Here is a 15,444-nt window from a genome sequence, read left to right on the forward strand (position 1 = left end):
TTGGCACCTGAAACACCATAATGGGGTTGGCACAAAAGCTTGTACAGGATAAGTGTTATAAAGTGCCTTCGAAAGTATTCTCACCCATTTATTTTTGCTAATTTTGTTGGGTTAGAGCCTGAATTTAAAATGTATTAAATTCAGATTTTGTGTCACTGGCCTACACATAGTACCCCTTAATGTCAAAGGGGAATTATATACAGTGTATTCAGATCCATTGACTTTTTCCACATTTTGTTGCGTAACAGCCTTATTCTAAAATGTATTACATATTTTTTGTCCGTCAATCTACACACAAATACCCCATAACGACAGAGTGAAAACAAGTTACTAGACATTTTTGTGCCTTAAAAATAAAATATTTTTATTTACGTAAGTATTCAGACCCAAAATTGAGCTCAAGTGCATCCAGCATCCTGAGATGTTTCTACAACTTGATTGGAGTTCACCTGTGGCCAATTTAATTGATTGGACATGATTTGGAAAGGCACACAAGAACAGTGGCCTCCATTTTTAAAGGGAAGAAGTTTGGAACCACTCGTCTTAGAGCTGGCCGCCCCGCCAAACTGAGCAATTGGGGGAGAAGGGCTTTGGTCAGGGAGGTGACCAAGAATCCGATGGTCACTCTGACATAGCTCCACAGTTCCTCTGCGGTGATGGGAGAACCTTCCAGAAGGATAACCATCTCTGCAGTACTCCACCAATCAGGCCAACTGGGAGTTTGCCAAAAGGAACCTAAAGGACTCTCTGACCATGAGAAACAAGATTCTCTGGTATTTGCCCTTTAATTGCACTCTTTGGCCTGAATGCCAAGCGTCACGTCTGGAGGAAACATGGCACCATCCCAGAGGTGAAGCATGGTCATGGCAACATAATGCTGTGGGGATTTCTTTCAGGGGCAGGGACTGGGAGACTAGTCAGGATCGAAGGAAAGATAACGGAGCAATGTACAGACAGATCCTTGATGAAAACCTGAGCGCTCAGGACCTCAGACTGGGGCGAAGGTTCACCTTCCAATAGAACAACGACCCAAAGCACACAGCCAAGACAACGCATGAGTGGCTTCAGGACAAGTCTCTGATTGTCCTTGACTGGCCCAACCAGAGCCCGGAATTGAACCCGATCGAACATCTCTGGAGAAACCTGAAAATAGCTGTGCAGCAACGCTCCCCTTCCAACCTGACAGAGCTTGAGAGGATATGTAGAGAAAAATGGGAGAAACTCCCCAATTACAGGTGTGCACAGCATGTAGCGTCATAGCAAAGAAGACTTGAGGCTGTAATTGCTGCCAAAGGTGATAGAACAAACTACTGAATAAAGGGTCTGAATACCTACCGTATGTAACTGTGATATTTACTTCTTTTTTAAATAAATTTAAAAAATATATATGGGTTTATTGTGTTTAGATTATGAGGGAAAAAACAATTTAATCCATTTTAGAATAAGGCTGTAACGTAACAAAGTATGGAAAAAGTCAAGTGATCTGAATAGTTTCCGAATGCACTGTATTTAGAAATGTTTACAAATTCATTAAAAAATGAAAAGCTGAAAGGTCTTGAGTCAATAAGTATTCAACTCTTTTGTTATGGCCTACATAAGTTCAGGAGTAAAAATGTGCTTAACAAGTTACATAATAAGTTGCATGGACTCACTGTTTTCCAGTATAGAGTTTAAGATGATTTTTGAATGACCTCATCTCTGGACCCCACACCTACAATTATCTGTAACGTCCCTTCAGTCGACCAGTGAGGTTTTCCAAAGCCTTACAAAGAAGGGCACCTATTGGTAGATGGGTAAAAACAGCAACATTGAATATCCCTTTGAGTATGGTGAAGTTATTCATTACAATTTGGATGGTGTACCCAGTCACTACAGTGATGCAGGTGTCCTTTATCAAAGTGTATTTACCACTTGCGCGGGATACAACAGGTGTAAACAGTAATAGTGAAATGCTTGCAAGCTCCTCAACGATGTCGTGTAAAATAAATGCACACGAGAAATAAAAAAGTATACATGAGAACAAAATAAATACATACGACAATTTACACTATATCCAAGGTCAATATCAGTACCAATAAATGAAATGGATACTGGTTGCAGTTGTGTAATCAGGGTTATTAAAGTGACTGAGCAGCAGAATCAATATAACAAATAGCAACAGCAGCAAATATGGTGATTTTGTGTTTGCATGTGTGGTTGTGTACAGTATGCGTGATTGTGTGTGTGTGAGTGTGTGTGTTTGGATGCCAGATGTGGGTGTGGATGTGTGCGAAGAGTCTGAATGTAAGGAGGAGGTAAGTGAACTGGCATTGTGGTGTCATGACAACAACCTGTCTCTCAAATTCAGCAAAACAAAGGAGTTAATTGTTGACTTCAGGAAGCAGAGGGAACATGCCCCGATCCACATCACAGAGGAATTATCAACACCACCACTCTTGTCAAGAGGGCGCAACAGCGTCTCTACTTCCTAAGGTGGCTGAAGAAATTTTGCATGCCGCCCCGGATCCTCTACAAATATTACCTCTGCAGCATCAAGAGCATTCTGACCAGTTGCATCACAGCCTGATATGTGAATTGTATGAGGTCTGTGAGGTCTGATACGAAAATGCTCAGAGACTATTTCTGTCCACAAGTCATCAGACTGCCGAACACTTGAACTGGACTGACCACCTGCTCTGATTCTCTGCACCGTAGCACAAATGCACACACCCACACACAGACACATACACAATATACTGTACATTGATGCTACACACACATCACAACTGCTGCAACCAGACTCTTATTAGTCTGCTCAGTCTTTTATTGTTGTTTTCATTGTTGAGAAATGACCTGCAAGTAAGCAACTCGTTGGACAATGTATACCGACTAATAAAACTTGAAACTTGAAACTTACAGTGCCTTCAGAAATAACTCATACCCCTTGACTTATTCCACATTTTCTTGTGTTACAGCCTTGATTAAATATATTTTTGCATCACCCATCAACACCCAATACCCCATAATGACAAAATGTAAATAACATGTTTCTAGAAATTTTTGCAAATTTATTGAAAATGAAATATCTCATTTACGTAAGTATTCACACAAGAGTCTATCATTTTAGAATCACCTTTGTCAATGATTACACATGTGAGTCTTTCTGGGTGAGTATCTAAGAGCTTTGCACATCTGGATTGTACAATTCTTGCACATTGTTATTTCTAAAATTCTTCAACCTCTGTCAAGTTTGTTGTTGATCATTGCTAGACAGCCATTTTCAAGTCTTGTAAAAGATATTCAAGCCAATTTAAGTCCAACCTGTAACTAGGCAACTCAGGAACATTTAATGTTGTCTTTGTAAGCAACTAAAGTGTAAATGTGGCCTTGTGTTTTGTTATTGTCCTGCTGAAAGGTGACTTTGTCTCCCAGTGTCTGTTGGAAAGCAGACAACCAGGTTTTCCTCTAGAATTTTGCCTGTGCTTAGCTCTATTCCATTTGTTTTCCCTAGTCCTTGCCAATGATAAACATACCCATAACATGATGCAGCCACCACCATGCTTGAAAATATGAAGAGTGGTACGCAGTGATCAAATCAAATCAAATTGTATTAGTCACATGCTTAACCAACAATTAAGTTTTAAAAAATATGGACAAGAATAAGAGATAAAAGTAACAGGTCATTCAAGAGCAGCAGTAAAATAACAATAGCGAGACTATATACAGGGGGGTACCGATACAGAGTCAATGTGCGGGGGCACCGGTTAGTTGAGGTAGTATGTACATGCAGGTAGAGTTATTAAAGTGACTATGCATAGATGACAACAGAGTAGCAGTGGTGTGTTGTGTTAGATTTGCACCAAACATAATGCTTTGTGTACAGGACATAGAGTTCATATCTTTAAAAGAGTTGTCAAAGTAGATTCTAGGGAAGGATTTAGCACAGAAAAAGAGGAACCAGCTGCTGTCCCTTATGGATTGTTGAAAACCACCAGAAAAAGCAGGCACCTGAAATTATCTGGGCCAAGGGTGACTGAAGGTAACTGTCTGGGAAGAAACAGTGCCTACCCACTGGGCAAACACTGGTTGAATCAATGTTGTTTCCATGTGAATTCAGTAAAGTTACATTGAACCAACGTGGAATAGACATTGAATTGACGTCTGTGCCCAGTGGGTAGTTGTCATGACATATCATTAAAAAGGGTAGCTATGGTATTGGTTGGTGGTTGGCTGACGACCACTTGAATGCATGTACAGTATGCTAGCTAATGCAAACTATTCTCCCACTATTCTGCATTTGTAGTCTCAGAGCCGTCAGCCAGCCAGGTGCTGCCGGAGTCCCCCTGCCCGTCCGGCGCTGCCGGAGTCTCCCGTCCATTCGGGACCCGTGGTGTGGGTCTCCAGTCCAAAAATTGGTGGCGAGGATCTCCGCTCTAAAGAGGTCACGGTGGCGGGCTAAGAGGCGCACGAAAAATATGGTAAAGTGGCGGCCAGAGCCGCCACCACGGACAGACGCCCACCCAGACCATCCCCTACAGGTTCAGGTTGGGGAGGGAGGGTACTGTCACGTTCTGACCATAGTTGTTATTTTATTCTTTGTTTTAGTATGGTCAGGGCGTGAGTTGGGGTGGGCAGTCTGTTTGTCTTTCTATGTTGGTTTTTGTGTTCAGCCTAGTATGGTTCTCAATCAGAAGCAGGTGTCCTTAGTTGTGTCTGATTGAGAATCATACTTAGGTAGCCTGGGATTCACTGTTGGTTTGTGGGTGTTGTTTCCGTGTGAGTGTTTGTCGCCACACGGTACTGTTTCGGTTTTTGTTTTCATCACATCGTTTATTGTTTTGTATTTCAGTGTTCAGTTTGTTTTTAATAAATCGTCATGGACACTTACCACGCTGCATCTTGGTCCGATCCTTACTCTTCTTCAGACGAAGAGGAAATCTGCCGTTACAGAGTCAGCCAGATCAGAGGCTGTAGAGATGACCAGGGATTGTCTCTTGATAAGTGCGGGAATTGGGCCATTTCTGTCCTGCTAAGCATTCTAAATGTAACAAGTACTTTTGGGTGTCAGGGAAAACGTATGGAGTAAAACGTTTTTCAAAATATTTAGGAATGTAGTGAAAGGAAAAGTAAATGTTGTCAAAAATATAAATAGTAAAGTACAGATACCCTAAAAAATGACTTAAGTAATGACTTAAGTAATACTTTAAAGTATTTTTACTTAGTTTGAAATCGTCAGCTGTCTCCAGCTGCAGCAGAATCCACTGGAGGAGCTGCCAGAAGGAGTGGGACAGCTCACTAACCTGGATGACATCGTAAGCTCAGAATCGGGCTTAAAACACTATTGAAAAAAAAGATGAAGGAGAAAACATGTCAAGGTAACAAAGTGATTATCTTAGACGAACTCTTTTGATTATCCTCGCTGACTTGTTTTTCTATTGTTGGTGAAAGGATCTTTCCAACAACCAGCTTACTGCCGTCCCTGACTGTCTGTGCAACTTGAATCATCTGGTGAAACTGAACCAACCTCTCTAACAACAAGCTGAAGAACCTTCCCTCAGGAATCAATGTCATGGAAAGTAAGACAACATTAGCAGAAAGTTTTTGCTTTCTTTGTTGTTTAGTCTTTCTATATATTGTCTGCCGGATGGAAATGTGTGCGTCCACTTCAATATTCTTGTCATAAACATGGCTGAAGCATAACATCCTGTATGAATGCCTCCACAGATTGGACTGCACACATAATCAGTTTGAGAGCATACCTCCAATCTTGCCTCAAATGGTGTCTCTAGACCAGCTCTGTCTGAGACAAAACAAACTGCTCTTTCTTCCTGAACTGCCCTCCTCAAGGCTCAAGATAAGGATACTGATGGTCAGGTTTCCTCGATGAAGAACTTTTGAATCTTAATGAGATCACCTGTATGAATTATTTGTAAATTAATAAATGGCCTATGCAATCTCTGACAGCTTTATATCACCTGTCTGGTAGGAGCTGCATGTTGGTACCCACTTGGCACAGACGTCAATTCAACGTCTATTTCGCGTTAATTCAATGTTATTTAATTGAAATGATGTTGGAACAACATTGACTCAACCAGTGTGTGCCCTGTGGGTTATAACCAGATTGAGGTGGAGGCAGAGCACGTGAAACATCTGTACACTCTTAGTGAATTGGAGCTGAGGGACAACAAGGTAAAGAGTGTCCCTGAGGAAATCACACTAGTTCAAGGCCTGGAGTGCCTAGACCTAATCAACAATGACATCAGCAGATCTGATCTGATCTCCCCTGGTTTCTCCTCAGTGCATACTATACTCTTCCACCTGTGCACATAACACATGTATACACAGCACAAATACCAACAAGTCAAAACACCCCAAAATGTCCTGTGTAGTGTTTAACTGCCTGGAGCTATCATTGAGTGTTGTTGATTTTCTACTGTATGTCTTCCTTGTATGTGTGAGCCAGTCTGCCAGCTGCCCTTGCCCTCTAATGCTCAGACTGAATATCCTGACCCTGGAGGGCAACCCTCTGAGACACATCCACGGCGACCTGACTGTGAGGAGGACATCTCATTACCTTCTCATCAATGTCTAAATACATACAAAGTCCTGTTTGTTTTACCAATGCAGTAGAACCTCAATGAACCTCAATGTCGAGTTTCAATGTAGCCAATTTAGACTCTGTGATCTGATTATTTTTGTGTACTTCACAGAAAATAATCAATGAACTGATAAAATACTTGAGGGGTCGAATAAAAGGTACAGTCTTTTTCTGTCTATGCAGAAGGACATGTTCTCGTAGTCACTGACTAGACCGTTTTGTTTACTTAGTAAGGTTTTGTGGAGAGGCCACTTCATTTACTAGACTGTCTCATATCTCTGGACAGATTCAATTTTTTCTTCTTCATTTTGATCTAAAGAGGATCCAGATGGCAACAGAGATGAGCAAAGATTAAAACCCTGAAGACTTTGGACTACACGTGTGTGAACTATTGTTTTGTGGCCGTGTTTGAAGCTCCTTCTACCACAAAAGGATACTGCAATGCCATAGCATTGCTTAGTCACACTTTGAGCATAGTTGTGATGTAATGTAGTGCTGTCAGTAAACTGTTGTTTTGTGTGTGTGACCCTGGTCCCAGTGACAAGCAGGCGGTGTGTGTTCCTGATGACCTGTTTAATGCTGTGGACAGTGAGCCCATTTCCAGTGTCAGCAAGAACCAGCTGGCTGCAGTGCTTCCTAGGTACTCTGCTTATATCAGTGACCTCACACCACAGTCCAGGCCTCTGGAGGAAAAACACAAACAGTGTGGTAAGAATAACAACACTCCGAAAAGTTATCACAGTTGAAAAAGCCATTGTTGATAGAGAATGTCAGCCAACTGTTGTAATTACATTGTTGGATGTGTTTGAGGGAGCCTCTGCTTGGTCTTCACGGTTGTGGAGATGAGGGACTCTACATCACACTGTCATTCACCAGGTAAGCACTCAGATCGTAAAGGTATTATTTATTTATTTATCAGATGGACAGGATACAGCAGGCCTAAAACAGTACAGGGAAATTCTTACATTAAAGGGATGTAATCATCGTAATATACACACGTAATGAGTTATACTGATGATTCATTTGACATGTCATATTTTGACAGGTTTTAAGTTGTTCCGGAGGTGCTGTACCAGGTTCCTACCTGGAAACTTACTGCATTTATTTTGACATGGGAGCCTATGATTTGAAGCGTAACTTATCTTGTTGTTTGTTGAACAACAACTATAGGGAAACCCTGCTGTAATATTGTTTGCAAGATCATCAACCAATAGCAAAGTTTCATGGCATTCCAACCGAAAAGCCTGTCTTAGTGTGGCTTATTTTTCTCTATATATGGAGACAAATAAGTGTTATTTTTCAACAAAATGTGTACTAGCAAATTTTGCATTCAATGTTTCAGAACATAATGCATGGGTTTAGTTTTGAATGTATGGTTATTGTAAGATAACCTGATACATTTCTGGGTTTCTCAAGCTCAACAGTTTCCCGTGTGTCAAGAATGGTCCACCACCCAAAGGACATCTAGCCAGCTTGACAAAACTGTGGGAAGCATTGGAGTCAGCATGGGCCAGAATCCCTGTGGAATGCTTTCAACACCTTGTAGAGGCCATGCATCGACGAAGTGAGGCTGTTCTGAGGGCAAAAGGGGTTCCAACTCAATATTAGGAATGTGTTCCTAATGTTTCGTACACTCAGATTGTTTACAGTACCTTTATTTTTTTTGTCTTCTTCAGTCACTTTTGAACAACTATATGGATTAAAATCCAACCACATTAAAAGCGCACAAGGCAGCGGTGTTTGGTGCTTTGATCCTTTGTATCACATGTGATACAACACCACCTAGTGGTAATGAAGTGAAGTGTGGAGGGCAGTGAGAATATACCAGCCTTATCATATAAACATCTCACAAACATACAACTGCATTATATGAAATATGTTCAAATTAACTTCATAATGTACAGTAGGGGAAATAAATACTGTTTTTGATATGATCATTGTACAATATAAAGACCACAGAAGACCATGAGAATAACAAGTTACATTTTTATTATTTGTACAATATACTTTCATACATTATTCAAAACACTTCTTAAATACTGAAAAAATTTACATCCAAAGCCGAAAATGGCTCTGTTATTTGCTGCACAACATTTTTTGTTCAATTTGAAATATTATTTATAAAAATGTATCTTAAATATTTACAGATAGCATCTGCAAAATGCATTCTAAATCCCACACATACATACATACATACATACATACATACATACATACATACATACATACATACATACATACATACATACATACATACATACATACATACATACATACATACATACATACATACATACATACATACATACATACATACATACATACATACATACATACATACATACATACATACATACATACATACATACATACATACATACATACATACATACATACATACATACATACATACATACATACATACATACATACATACATACATACATACATACATACATACATACATACATACATACATACATACATACATACATACATACATACATACATACATACATACATACATACATACATACATACATACATACATACATACATACATACATACATACATACATACATACATACATACATACATACATACATACATACATACATACATACATACATACATACATACATACATACATACATACATACATACATACATACATACATACATACATACATACATACATACATACATACATACATACATACATACATACATACATACATACATACATACATACATACATACATACATACATACATACATACATACATACATACATACATACATACATACATACATACATACATACATACATACATACATACATACATACATACATACATACATACATACATATATAGTACCAGTGAAAAGTTGACACCTACTTATTCCAGGGGTTTTCATTATTTTTACTATTTTCTACATTGTAGTCATAGTGAAGACATCGACATGATTAAATTACACATATGGAATCATGTAGTATCTAAAAAAGTGTTAAACAAATCAAAATATACTTTATATTTGAGATTCTTCAACGTAGCCACCCTTTGCCTTGATGACTGCTTTGCACGCTTTTGGCATTCTCTCAACCAGCTTCATGAGGTAGTCACCTGGAATGCATTTCAATTAACAGATGTGCCTTGTTAAAAGTTAATTTGTGAAAATTCATTCCTTCTTAATTTGTTTGAGCCAATCAGTTGTGTTGTGACATTCTAGGGGCGCCGACAGAGATGGCGTTTCTCAGGAAACTATGCGGTATTTTGTTTTTTTAATGTATTATTTCTTGCATTGTTACCCCAGGAAATCTTAGGTTTTATTACATACAGCCGGGAGGAACTATTGGATATAAGAGCAACGTCAACATCACGACCAGGAACACGACTTTCCTGAAGCGGTTCCTCTGTTTGGTCCACCACCCAGGACAATAGATCGGATCCCAGCAGGCGACCCAAAACAGTGGCGCCGCAGTGGTCTTCTGGTCAGGCTCCGTAGACGGGCACATCGGGCACCGCTCCCGAGTTTACTACTTGCCAACATCCAGTCTCTTGACAACAAGATAGATGAAATCCAAGCAAGGGTTGCCTTCCAGAGAGACATCAGAGATTGTAACGTTCTTTTTTTCACGGAAACGTGGCTCACTCGAGACACACTATCGGAGTCGGTACAGCCACCTGGTTTCTTCACGCATCGCGCCGACAGAAACAAACATCTCTCTGGTAAGAAGAAGGGCGGGCCTTATGATTAACGAGAAGTGGTGTGATCATAACAACATACAGGTACTCAAGTCCTTTTGCTCACCTGACCTAGAATTCCATACAATCAAATGTCGACTGCATTATCTACCAAGAGAATTCTCTTAGATTATAATCACAGCTGTATATATCCTGGCCCATTGCTACTCTAACTTCTGCGACGCATAAAAAGCCCTGCCCCACCCTCCTTATAGAAAATCTGACCACGACTCCATTTTGTTGCTCCCAATCTATAGACAGAAACTAAAACAGGAAATGCTCAGGTCTGTTCAACGCTGTTCCAACCAATCTGATTCCATGCTTCAAGATTGCTTCGATCACGTGGACTGGGATATGTTCTGCATAGCATCAAACAATAACATTGATGAATACGCTGATTCGGTGAGCGAGTTTATTCGCAAGTGCATCGGTGATGTTGTACCCACAGCAACTATTAAAACCTTCCCCAACCAGAAACTGTGGATTGATGACAGCATTTGTGCAAAACTGAAAGCGCAAACCACTGCTTTTAATCAGGGCAAGGCGACCGGAAACATGACCGAATACAGTGCAGCTATTCCCTCCGCAAGGCAATCAAACAAGCTAAGCGTCAGTATAGAGTCAAAGTAGAGTCGCAATTCAACGGCTCAGACATGAGAGGTATGTGGCAGGGTCTACACAGTCAATCACGGACTACAAAAAGAAAACCAGCACCGTCGCCGACCACGATGTCTTGCTCCCAGACAAATTAAACAACTTATTTGCTCTCTTTGAGGACAATACAGTGCCAAAGACACGGCCCGCTACCAAAACCTGTGGGCTCTCCTTCACTGCAGCCAACGTGAGTAAAGCATTTAAACGCGTTAACCCTCGCAAGGCTGCCGGCCCAGGCGGCATCCCTAGCCGCATCCTTAGAGCATGCGGACCAGCTGGCTGGTGTGGTTATGGACATATTCAATCAATCCTTATCCCAGTCTGCTGTTCCCACATGCTTCAAGAGAGCCACCATTGTTCCTGTTCCCAAGAAAGCTAAGGTAACTGAGCTAAACGACTATCCCCTTGTAGCACTCACTTCAGTCATCATGAAGTGCTTTGAGAGACTAATCAACGATCATATCACCTCCACCCTACCGGACACCCTAGACCCATTCCAATTTGCTTACTGCCCCAATAGGTCCACAGGCGACGCAACCGCAATCACACTTCACACTGCCCTAGCCCATCTGGACAAGAGGAATACCTACTGTATGTACGATTACAGCTCAGCATTTAACACCATAGTACCCTCCAAACTCGTCATTAAGCTCGAGACCCTGGGTCTCGACCCCACCCTGTGCAACTGGGTCCTGGACTTCCTGACGGGCCGCCCCCAGGTGGTGAGGGTTGGAAACAATATCTCCACCCTGCTGATCTTCAACACTGGGGCCACACAAGGGTGCATCCTCAACCCTCTCCTGCACTCCGTGTTCACCCATGACTGCGTGGCCATGCACACCTCCAACTCAATCATCAAATTTGCAGACGACACTACAGTGTGGCTCGATAACCAACAACGACGAGACGGCCTACAGGGAGGAGGTGAGGGCCCTTGGAGTGTAGTGTCAGGAAAATAACCTCACATTCAACGTCAACAAAACAAAGGAGACTTCAGGAAACAGCAGAGGGAGCACCCCCCATCCACATCGACGGGACAGTAGTGGAGAAGGCGGAAAGTTTTAAAGTTCTTCGGCGTACATATCACGGACAAACTGAAATGGTCCACCCACACAGACAGTGTGGTGAAGAAGGTGCAACAGGGCCTCCAACCTCAGGAGGCTGAAGAAATTCGGCTTGCCACCAAAAAACACTCAAACTTTTACAGATGCACAATCGAGAGCATCCTGTCGGGCTGTATCACCGCCTGGTACGGCAACTGCTCTGCCCACAACCGTAAGGCTCTCCAGAGTGTAGTGAGGTCTGCACAACGCATCACTGGGGGAAAATTACCTGCTCTCCAGGACACCTACACCACCCGATGTCACAGGAAGGCCAAAAAGATCATCAAGGACAACAACCACCCGAGCCACTGCCTTTTCACCCCGCTATCATCCAGAAGGCGAGGCCAGTACAGGTACATCAAAGCTGGGACCGAGAGACTGAAAAATAGCTTCTATCTCAAGGCCATCAGACTGTTAAACAGCCATCACTAACATTGAGTGGCTGCTGCCAACATACTGAATCTCTAGCCACTTTAATCATTAAACATTGGATGTAATAAATGTATCACTAGTCACTTTCAACTATGCCACTTTCTATAATGTTTACATACCCTTCACTACTCATCTCGTATGTATATACTGTACTCTATACCATCTACTGCATCAGGTCAGTCGATCGATGCCATTCGGCCATCGCTCATCCATTTTATTTATATGTACATATTCTTATTCATTCCTTTACACTTGTGTGTATAAATTAGTTGTTGTGAAATTGTTATATTACTTGTTAGATATTACTGCATGGTCAGAACTAGAAGCACAAGCATTTCGCTACACTCACATTAACATCTGCTAACCATGTGTATGTGACAAATAACATTTGATTTGATTTACAGAAGTTAGCCCTATTTGGTAAAAGACAAAGTCCATATTATGGCAAGAACAGCTCAAATGAGCAAAGAAACATCATTACTTGAAGACATGAAGGTCAGTCGATCTGGAGTGCAGTCGCAAAAACCATTAAGTGCTATGATGAAACTGGCTCTCATGAGGACCGCCACAGGTAAGGAAGTTCAGAGAAGACTTTGTGAATCAGGCCTTCATGGTCGAATTGCTGCAAAGAAACCACTTCTAAAGGACACCAATAATAATAAGAGACTTGCTTGGGCCAAGAAACACAAGCAATGGACATTAGACCTGTGATAAAATCTGTCCTTAGGTCTGATGAGTCCAAATTTGAGATTATTGGTTCCAACCGTAGTGTATTTGTGAGACGCAGAGTAGGTGAGCGGATTATCTCCACATGTTTGGTTCCCACCATGAAGCATGGAGGAGGAGGTGTGATGGCATGGGGGTGCTCTGCTAGTGACACTGTCAGTGATTTATTTCAAATTCAAGGCACACTTAACTAGCACGGCAACCACAGCATTCTGCAGCGATACACCATTCCATCTGGTTTGCGTATAGTGGGACTATCTTTTTTTTTCAACAGGACAATGACCCAACACACCTCCAGGCTGTGTAAGGATTATTTGACCAATAAGGAGAGTGATGGAAAAGGAGAGTGATGGAAAAGCAGCCAACAAGTGCTCAGCATATGTGGGAACTCCTTCAAGACGGTTGGATAAGCAATCCAGGTGAAGACAAGGGTGTGCAAAACTGTCATCAAGGCAAAGGGAGGCTAGCTACTATGAAGAATCTCAAATATAAACATATGTTGATTTGTTTAACACTTTTTTGGTTACTACATGAGTAGTTACACATGGTTACTACATGTGTTATTTCGTAGTTTTGATGTCTTCGCTACAATTTAGGAAATAGTCAAAATAAAGAAAAACCCTTGAATGCGTATGTGTGTCCAAACTTTTGACTGGTGCTGTGTGTATATACACTGCTCAAAAAAAATAAAGGGAACACTTAAACAACACAATGTAACTCCAAGTCAATCACCCTTCTGTGAAATCAAACTGTCCACTTAAGAAGCAACACTGATTGACAATAAATATCACATGCTGTTGTGCAAATGGAATAGACAACAGGTGGAAATTATAGGCATTTAAGCAAGACCCCCAATAAAGGAGTGGTTCTGCAGGTGGTGACCACAGACCACTTCTCAGTTCCTATGCTTCCTGGCTGATGTTTTGGTCACTTTTGAATGCAGGTGGTGCTTTCACTCTAGTGGTAGCATGAGATGGAGTCTACAACCCACACAAGTGGCTCAGGTAGTGCCGGATGGCACATCAATGCGAGCTGTGGCAAGAAGGGTTGCTGTGTATGTCAGCATAGTGTCCAGAGCATGGAGGCGCTACCAGGAGACAGGCCAGTACATCAGGAGACGTGGAGGAGGCCGTAGGAGGGCAACAACCCAGCAGCAGGACCGCTACCTCCGCCTTTGTTCAAGGAGGAGCAGGAGGAGCACTGCCAGAGCCCTGCAAAATTACCTCCAGCAGGCCACAAATGTGCATGTGTCTGCTCAAACGGTCAGAAACAGACTCCATGAGGGTGGTATGAGGGCCCGATGTCCACAGGTGGGGTTGTGCTTACAGCCCAACACCGTGCAGGACGTTTGGCATTTGCCAGAGAACACCAAGATTGGCAAATTCGCCACTGGCGTCCTGTGCTCTTCACAGATGAAAGCAGGTTCACACTGAGCACGTGACAGACGTGACAGAGTCTGGAGACGCCGTGGAGAACGTTCTGCTGCCTGCAACATCCTCCAGCATGACCGGTTTGGCAGTGGGTCAGTCATGGTGTGGGGTGGCATTTCTTTGGGGGGCCACACAGCCCTCCATGTGCTCGCCAGAGGTAGCCTGACTGCCATTAGGTACCGAGATGAGATCCTCAGACCCCTTGTGAGACCATATGCTGGTGCGGTTGGCCCTGGGTTCCTCCTAATGCAAGACAATGCTAGACCTCATGTGGCTGGAGTGTGTCAGCAGTTCCTGCAAGAGGAAGGAATTGATGCTGTGGACTGGCCCGCCCGTTCCCCAGACCTGAATCTAATTGAGCACATCTGGGACATCATGTCTCGCTCCATCCACCAACGCCATGTTGCACCAGACTGTCCAGGAGTTGGCGAATGCTTTAGTCAAGGTCTGGGAGGAGATCCCTCAGGAGACCACCCGCCACCTCATCAGGAGCATGCCCAGGCGCTGTAGGGAGGTCATACAGGCACGTGGAGGCCACACACACTACTGAGCCTCATTTTAACTTGTTTTAAGGACATTACATCAAAGTTGGATCAGCCTGTAGTGTGGTTTTCCACTTTAATTTTGAGTGTGACTCCAAATCCAGACCTCCATGGGTAGATAAATTTGATTTCTATTGATAATTTGTGTGTGATTGTTGTCAGCACATTCAACTATGTAAAGAAAAAAGTATTTAATAAGAATATTTCATTCATTCAGATCTAGGATGTGTTAT

The 15,444-nt window shown here is 42.1% G+C and overlaps 1 pseudogene; it reads left to right on the forward strand.

The window, feature by feature from the left end:
* Positions 1-2,243: 2,243 nt before the first annotated feature.
* On the forward strand, positions 2,244-7,323 carry LOC124038655 (annotated as a pseudogene).
* The last annotated feature ends 8,121 nt before the right edge of the window (positions 7,324-15,444 follow it).

This window comes from Oncorhynchus gorbuscha, linkage group LG06, assembly GCF_021184085.1.
Source record: "Oncorhynchus gorbuscha isolate QuinsamMale2020 ecotype Even-year linkage group LG06, OgorEven_v1.0, whole genome shotgun sequence".
Lineage (NCBI taxonomy): Eukaryota > Metazoa > Chordata > Actinopteri > Salmoniformes > Salmonidae > Oncorhynchus > Oncorhynchus gorbuscha.